Here is a 9,409-nt window from a genome sequence, read left to right as displayed (position 1 = left end):
GGCTCATTACTATGAATCACTTTTAACAATGAGACATGCTTCTGAATCTTTTAAGTCCTTTTGAAAATGTAATCTCATGCAACCGTTTGGAAAGCTTTGATGGGAGTTGTTGCCAAAGCTGAACTTAGGATTTCTGGCTCCAAACGGTCATTCAAGAAGCTAACTTCCAGGAAATGATATGTCATCTGGATGGTGGAGTCAGTGCAATTATTACTGATTTTATTCTTCATGAAGTATCTGGTAAAAATGTTAGTAAAAGGAGACTGAATAATGAGTTATGTATTTCAGTGAGTCAGCGTCTACCAGAGAAAAAATTTACTTAGAAAACACAGTCTAGCAAGTAGTGCCTACAGTTTATCCATTATCTCCCAGAGGTTTGCAAGAGCCTCTTCTCTTGAAACATACATTGTCTTCAAAGCCCTCCTTAGGGAAAACTTGTCTTCACAGAAATCTTCCCCTTTCTGTTATTCCAGAAGTTGTATAAGTCTTCATTTATAAACCCAAACCCTCTTTTTCACCTTGCCATAGCTTTAAAGACATCTTACATCTTTCTTGTACACTCTGAACAGTGTTGGAAGATGCTCTTGAGCTCCAGTAGTTCCTGTTGTTAACTCTGAGCAGCTCTGCAGTGTCTGTCTTGTCATTTGGGATTGTGCTGTCCAGACCAGAGCAGTGGGAGTGGCAGTCCTGATGAGCTACTCCAAGTAGATGGAATATGCCTTGCTCAAAAGGGTGGACAATAATTTTTAGCAACCTCCCTACACTGCCTTTTGTGCCAGCGCTGCAGCTATGCTGTTGGTCTGCAGTTGTGCCAGAGCTTGCATCAATGTGCCTTTTCAAGAAAATGTTTTTAGATGTGTTAGGGAACATTCCTCTATCCGTATGAAATGTTTATTGGAATTGGTTTATGCTGCTACTGCCTTATTCATTCTTGTGCAGGGGCTGAAACAGAAATGAGAGCCCCTGCTGAAGGACTGGCCTAACATAACAGACAGATAGTAAAAACCATCATTAACTGCTCCTCATTGTGGTGTGCCCAGGGGCACTTTTGTCAGCTGCTGATACCAGCAGGAAGCATGATTCCAAACAAAAATCCAGTGTGATTTTGAATTATTCTGGATCTGGAAGATCATAAAGTCAAATTGATCAGGGAAGGCATACTGAGATTTGGAGAGCAGAGCTGTGAAGGAACTAGAGATGATGTACTTCTACTTAGATACAAATTGCCTTTAAAATACCTGGAGTGTCATTATTAGTTCTGTGCCTTTGGCACAGCACTGCTTTTGCTCACACATTCGATTTTATGAATTAAGATTGTGGATCATGAGTAAAGAAAAAGAAAACTAGTAAATTGAACTTCATTTCACAAAAATTTTACAAAAAAAAAAAAAAATTGAAATTTAATTAGCTTATCTACCAAGCGTACTTCCACCAATAGTAAGTGGGCTTATTTCATTAAGAGTTTAACTTACGTAGACTTGTCAATTCAGTACAAATGTGTTTAACATTCCTGGATGACACGAGTAGCTGTATCTGGAAAGTAACTCAACAGCACCACTGTCAGTGCTACATCATGAAGCCACACAAGGCTATTATGTTTTTGTAATACTTTTACGTATCAGAAACATTAAAATGTTTGAATCCCTTTCCTACAGATGCCAGCACTTCAGAAAATAGCATATTGCTAAAAAACAGTAGGTTTTGCTTTCAAAGGAAAGTGCTAGTTCTTTTATAGCTGCTACTTAAAGCCTTATTGTGCGTCATCATATATTCAGTCCCTTGAGCTGATAGGAATTTACCCATGTCCCTTGAGCTGATAGGAATTTACCCATTTCCTTCACTCTCATAAGAAGAAAGACGCGTGTCAGAAAATAGGTATAAGTTTGTTTTACTTAAATTACTGATATCATAGATGCTTAAAATACTGGAAAGTGCAGGTTTTTTTTTTCTTTTGCCCATCTTTTTTCAAGAAAAATTAAGATAAATGAAGGAGGACATTGTTTATTGGATTTTTTTTTTCTTTTGGGGAATAGATATTTAATAAATGGGAAACTTTCCTGTTAGTAATCTAAGTTTGTATGGTAAACATGGACTAATACAGGTGAACTAAATGAGATACAAGTTTCTGGGGTTTGGTTTTTGTAATGTATGTTTTCATTTGTAATTTTTGAAGATGACAATTAGACAAGAGCATTTTGTCTTCTGGAATTCTGTAGTTCAGTTTTACCAGTGGCGAAAGTATCTGGAGGTGAGAGGATCCCATTGTTATGGAAAACATATGCAATTTAAATCTCATTTCTAAATTACAGGGAGGTAGAAGAGAGGCCTATATTTTAATGTCAAAAACTGTTGTACTACTTTTGGTTGCCAGCTCCCTTTAGGATTGAAATTCATTAATGATGTATATATATCTATATAAAGGGACATAAAAGTAAAACAGGAGTTACAGGATATTTCAGTAGCACTTAAGTTACAGAATTTTTCCATGCCTTTTTCAGGCTTTACAGTTTCATGCGTGTACATCCAGTATCTGTCTGCCTTGGTTGGTTTTTTTCTGTGTTCTAAACATAGACATTTGCTTAACTCATCTGATCTAAAAATAAAGGGATAAGTCCTTCATGTGAAACAGATTAGCATGACCACAGACCTATAGAATCTGGAAAAATGAGTTACATGCTGCATCTATTTTATATAAACAGTTGTGTTGCATAGAGATTATTAATAATAGTCTTTGGATAGGGGTGCGATGCATTTTAATGATGCATTACAGTGTTAAAACCTTCCTCTCCTTCCTCTGACCAATCAAACTAATACCAGAGTAAAATCAAAGACAACAGTTCAGGGAAGGGAGGGCTTGGAAAGTTTTCTTAATTTAAAGATTGCATACCAATTTGGATTTAAGTTTAGATCTGAAATATGTGACAGTGGTTGCTTGTCACATTGTAAGAAGGTGTTATCTTCATCAGCTGGGAGCAGTGTAGTATGAGACACAGAGGTGATTTGAGAAAAAGACCAAAACTAGTTGTCCAAGGAGGGAGAATCGTGGAAGGGGCCAAGTACTTTTTCTGCTCTTGGATATGGAGGCAAAGAAATTTAGCTGAGCTGCTTAAGTTGATAATATATCTTGACGCGTGATCTGGAAAGCCCATGTGATTTTAGGGAGCAACCAAGTAAAAATTCATTGGTTTCAGTGAAAAATGCACACTCTCTGAACTGCAGTGCATACTTTTTGAGCTAAGGTGTTTTGACTCAGTTCTCTCAAACTGCATTATTCCCTTCAATTTCAAGAACAATTTTGTTATGAGCTGGGAGTGCCTTGGGCAGCTGCCTTTGTTTTGGTGGCCTCCTGTTTGCGAGAGAGAACTTGTTGAGCAGTTTGTGTTTGCTCCGTGTCCTGCTTTCTCCCCACACCGTTGGAAGGAAGGCAGAGAAAGAGTGGGGCTTGTTTGGCTTTTGCTTACATTCATGAGTGTGTGGAAAAAAGTTTTCTCCCCTTCCCCATATAGCCAACAGGGAGGGAAAGAACCATAGGGCTAACTCTGGTCTAATGCAAGTCAAGGCAATATTTAAATAGTATCAAATGGTAATTACCATAGGTAAAGAAATCAAAATGGCTCATATCCTGGAAAGCTTATATTTCAGATGGCTCTAATCAAAATAACTGTGTATATAGAGAATGCACTCTGTTGATGAACATACAGCATCAGACAAGATAGAAAAGGCCATTTAGTTATACTCCCACTCATTTACCATTTTCAATTGAGCACACTTTGCATTAAAGCACCTAAAATGATCCCTTTTGAACTGAAACAACTAAAAAAACTTGTGAATAAATGAGATTTTTCTATTGTGTCAGTTCAAGCTACCCCAAGTTATTTGCCTCTTTCCCTGTGATGGCACCTGTGAGTAATGAGAAACTGTTCCATTTACAGCTCTGTTAACCTAATTATAGTACCGGAGGGTTCAGGAGTTAAGATTAGGTTAAAAGTCTTGAGGTTTCTGAAGTAACTTATATGAATCCCTGGGCTTTCTGTGGACTATATTATTATTATTGACTGTGAACCTGAAAACACCAGGAAATGCTGGGTAAAAAACTCCACAACTTTTAAAAGGAAGGGCATAGCATCTGCCTATAGCCCCAGCTGTCATGAGTTAACATTTTGGGGATGTGTGCTGAGCCACTGTCACCTCGTCTGAGGTAAGATGTGTCAGTTAATTGACAGTGCAGAGAGAGACTTCACAACAGCTCATGACAAAAATAAGATCTGCAGTTAAAAAGACATCTCCCCACAGTGGGGGTGCCAAGAAATCTGTCATAGTGGCAAAGGACAACGGGACCGTGTTCCCCAGCGCTGGACAGAAGCAGTGATTGAACACTGGACACCAAGGAAACACACCGAGCAGGGCTTCATCCTGGTGGGTGGCAGGGTGTGTTTCGAAGTTGTGTAATTAGGTTACAGTTCCTGTACTGGCTGGCTTTTGCTACCCTGCATTGGGGCCATCCAACTGTAGACATTCGGAAGGAGTTTGAGACCCCTTCCCAGGTGTTCGTTGAAAGCAGTGTGTGCTGCCAGGCTGTCTGTATGGGTTGCTGTGCTAAGCTCTGTAGTGGTCGGACTTGCCTGCGGAGTTAAAGTATGGAAATGTGGAAGAGGTAAGGGAGCAGGAAAAGCATCAAGATAATGCTGTGCCCACTTTGTCTGTTTTGAGGGCTGATTAAATTAGGTAAAGTCATAAGAAAAACAGCTAATGGACAAATCAAGTGGTGGAATGAGTGCTTTTGCTGATCTTTATTGGTTCAGGTCCTGGAAATTCTGTTTAAAACAGAATTTAGACAGTAAATGACTTTTAAAGTACTATCATGTTTCTGTGGGAAGGGTCTTTGTTTTTTTACCTCAGGTCTTTGGTTTTTTACCTCAGTTCTGTGCTCAGTGTGTTGCTTTGATTGCAGCATTGTTACTGTAAATAAAGGTCATTAAAAGTCAAAATACTATAAGAATAATTAGTGAGTCATCAGCTACATCTTACAAGAATTGGAAGGCCCATAAAAATCCTGCACTGGGGGCACAACAACCCTGTGCAGTGCTACAGACTGGGAGAAGTCTGGCTGGAAAGCTGCCTGGAGGGGAAAGACCTGGGGGTGTTGGTTGACAGCGACTGAACATGAGCCAGCAGTGTGCCCAGGTGGCCAAGAAGGCCAATGGCATCTTGGCTTGTATCAGAAACGGCGTGACCAGTAGGTCCAGGGAGGTTATTCTCCCTCTGTACTTGGTACTGGTGAGACCACTCCTCGAATACTGTGTTCAGTTCTGGGCCCCTCACCACAAGAAGGATGTTGAGGCTCTGGAACGAGTCCAGAGAAAAGCAACAAAGCTGGTGAAGGGTCTGGAGAACAGGCCTTATGAGGAACGGCTGAGAGAGCTGGGGTTGTTTAGCCTTGAGGAGGCTGAGGGGAGACTTCATACAACTCTACAACTCTCTACAACTACCTGAAAGGAGGTTGTGGAGAGGAGGGTGCTGGCCTCTTCTCCCAAGTGACAGGGGACAGGACAAGAGAGAATGGCCTCAAGCTCCACCAGGGAAGGTTTAGGCTGAACATTAGGAAAAAAATTTTCACAGAAAGGGCCATTGGGCACTGGAACAGGCTGCCCAGGGAGGTGGTTAAGTCAGATTCCCTGGAGGTGTTTAAGGGACGGGTGGATGAGGTGTTGAGGGGCATGGTTTAGTGTTTGATAGGAATGGTTGGACTCGATGATCCGACGGGTCTTTTACAACTTGGTGATTCTATGATTCTATGAAAGCCAATGGGTTTCTGCATATAAGATGTTTCATAGTATCTTCTGATGACTACTGAGCCATGGCTGGAGATCAGCCATCAGAACCTGGGACTGACAAACATCAGTGGTGTTCACATGCACTTTTGGTGTCAGCTGTTCCTATTCTGACTGAGCAAAACAAAGGATAGATTTTTATTTGCCAAGTTTGGTAAAGAAAAAAAAGATCTAGTACTTATTAGTCAAATTTACATGTTTTAAGCTTGTTGTTACCCTGTCTCATGTGAGATCCAGCAGTGATCACAGAAAGTCTTCGAACAGGCTTTCTCCATGCACTGTCATTTCCCACTTTGCAGCTAATAATAAGAAAAATGCATTGATCCTCAACAAAGTTGATGAGCTGAGGAGTAGAGCTATGGATAAGATTTTATCTTTGCATATTTTTGTTACTGATAAAGTGAATTAAATACACGAAATGCTTAACAGATGTAGAAACTGTAATTGTGCCAGTGGATTTTAGGCTGTAACTTAAGGAATTTATCGTTCAAGATTTCTAAGTTTGTAACTTCACCTCAGGCAACCAGTCGAAAGCCAAGTCTTAACTAGAAAGGTCAAGAGTTGCTTTTCAAAGGGAGATAAGAAAATTAGAAGACAGAGCACAAGCCTATTGGGCATGTTCATAATTTTTGAATTTTGGGGGGTTTTAATTGAAATGGAATGTCTTACACAGTGTAAGCAAATATGTTAAGTTTGTTTTTTTTTTTGGATTTGTCCTGAAACTTACCTGTTTGGTTAGGATTTTTCATATCTACTTCACAAGTAATAAGGATCATGTCCTAGAAAGAAAATAAGTATGTACGTGTCAGGTGAAATCTGAAGTGTTCTCAGACATTGAAAGGTTGTTTCCCATAATGACCTCAGTTCAATAATGCTGAGTTCTTAGGGGGAAAAAAAGTGTTAGCCCCTCCCTGCAAGCTCAGTTTTGTCAGATGAAAGACTGCAGAAATTCTGGAGCTGTAGGCATATGGTGTTCATTCCCCTGAGGTACGGCTGACCAATACTGCATGCCGGGAACGGTGTGTCCTGTAGGTGCCACCGTTCAGAGCTGAGCTGCAGATTATCTTCTGGTGTATCTACCACAACGCGTGCCTGTTCCTGGCAGTAGGATCCCTTGCCCATCCTCCTGCATCCCACCGGTTTGGCCACTGTATCTGCATTTTGGTTAATTAGTGATTTCTAACCCACCCAGCTGCCGTGGCCAGGTGAGCACCCAGGTGGGGTTGGGTGCTGAGCCAGTTGGGGAGCAGCGGGCAGGAGGAGTGTTGCTCGTTGCAGCCAGTGGGGCCACGAGGAGGTGGGGGAGCACACGGGCAACCCCAGGTCACTGAGGTGAGGCTGTGGTTGCAGCAGGGCTGAGGAAGGCTGGGTTCTTGCAGACGCAGGGCCCAAGGGACTTAACGTGCTCCCTGTGGGCTTTCCCAGGGCATAGATTTGTGAAAGCATTGCCTCGTCCCACTGGACCCAGAAAGTGCTCTTTGGAGCTGCTGCTTTCTCCCAGTGTCCTTTGCCAGCGTGCCTGGCAGCTGTCAGCAGCTGGGGCAGGTAGTGGCACTGGCCCTGGGATCCTAGAATCAGAATAGTTAGGGTTGGAAGGGACCTTAAAGATCATTCAGTTCCAACCCCCCTGCCATGGGCAGGGACACCTCCCACTAGATCAGGTTACCCAAAGCCCCATCCAGCCTGGCCTTAAAAGCCTCCAGGGATGGGGCTTCCACAACCTTATTGCTCTTTACAACTGCCTGGAAGGAGGTTGTAGTGAGGTGGGTGCTGGCCTCTTCTCCCAAGTGACAAGAAGGAATGACCTCATGTTGTGCCAGGGGAGGTTTAGATTAGATATTAGGAAAAAAATCTTCACCAAAGGGGTTGTCAAGCATTGGGAGTGGTTGAGTCACCATCCCTAGAGGTATTTTAAAGGTGCTCGGAGATAGGGTTTAGTCATGGACAGGTATGGTTGGACTCAATGATCTCAAAGGTCCTTTCCAACCAAATGGTTCTGTGATTCTATGCTCATACCTGTTTCAGCACTGTGTCTGTATGAACAGAGTACAATTCCTTTCTTTTACTTGTTTGTGCATTTCTTGGTGGGTTTTTTTAGACCTGTGAAAGCAAACCCAGGTAGCACTGGGCAAAATGGGTCATGTAAGAACCTCGACTGGTTCCATCTAGCTTAGTCCTAGCTTCCAATGCCAGCCATGACCTAGGAAAATATTAAACACAAGGCAATGAGACCAAGGCAAATGCAAGATATTACGATGTGACTGCAGCATCCCAGCCAATACACCATGTCTAATCTGGTATCTTCTAGGCTGAGATTTATCTCACTAAATCAATATGTCTGCATCCATGTTCCAGATGCCTTTCTATGAAAGAAGCACATTTGGGCACAATCTGTTCTTCACTAGAACAGAATCAGGGGAAGTGTTTTGTTTTACAAGCCTGAAACACTGTGTGCTTCCCACCAACTCACTTCACACATACCATGTATGATCTTCACTGATCAATAAAGAGCTTGAGAGGAAAATGCTACATTGTTCCTTGCATTTGCGCTTTCCTCTCTAGCAGCAAAAATAGGAAGTCTGTGGTTCAAATGTTTTTAAGGCCTTTTGAATACAGTTTTCATCTGAGAAAATAGTTACATTAATAAAAAGATGTACAGCAATGTCTTGTAGTAATACTTAATAGAAGTATAAAATGCTTTCTTGGTATGAATAATGTTCTGAGCTGAATAATACCTCACTTACTTGGTACAAAAGCAAAAAACATACTTTTCTTGGATTGAAATGAAATAACTGACATCAGTATTCAGGCAATTTTGAATTTGACTCAGTAGAGTTTTTTTTATAATTTACCATTGCATATTTAGATTATACAATCAAGATCTTAGTTTGCTAATCAACCTCACATTAGCTAGTAATAGAATCCACTTCTTTTGATTCCAAGGATTGGACAGTGCTATGAAGAAATAAACTTCAGTTCATGGCTTGTGAGTGCACTGGAGAAAACCTAAGACAGTAGTGTTTTTATATAATTTGTTTGTACAGAAAAAATATGATTTCAGATGCAGTTTTCCCACAAATTATGTGACAGTAAGGGCTTGGTTTTATTTTGCAAAGCTTTGTAACACTATCTTGAAATAGAGCTACGTAACTATATTGTAAATACATTGTCCATGCATATGTTTATAAATAAATGGTCAGATCAAGAAAATTGACTTTTTTTAACTTTTAAATTTCTCTTTGGTTCTGCATGAAGCTTCATGCTTAGAAGAGATGTAAACCATCTAAGGCTATACTCAAGCACAGTCTGAACACAGGCAAGAAGGAATGCCAGGTAAGCATTTTTTTAACTACATGAATGAAGATCATCTGAAAATATTTGTATTTGAACTGCAGAACTTGAAAATAGTGAATTTGTCAAGTATTTGTCTCACAATGCAAAACGTAAGAGACAAAAACTCCTTGAAATAGTGTAAAATTGTATATACAGCTCCTCAGAACTCTTAAGTATTGATCTGCTGGCTCTGAAAAGTCCTGCATCCAAGATCCTGCAGAAAGCTGAGTTTAATAACTTTTAAT

This window comes from Phaenicophaeus curvirostris, chromosome 1 (assembly GCF_032191515.1).
Source record: "Phaenicophaeus curvirostris isolate KB17595 chromosome 1, BPBGC_Pcur_1.0, whole genome shotgun sequence".
In the NCBI taxonomy this organism is placed as follows: Eukaryota; Metazoa; Chordata; class Aves; order Cuculiformes; family Cuculidae; genus Phaenicophaeus; species Phaenicophaeus curvirostris.
The sequence above is the reverse complement of the archived record's forward strand: the minus strand, read 5'-3'. Positions refer to the sequence as shown.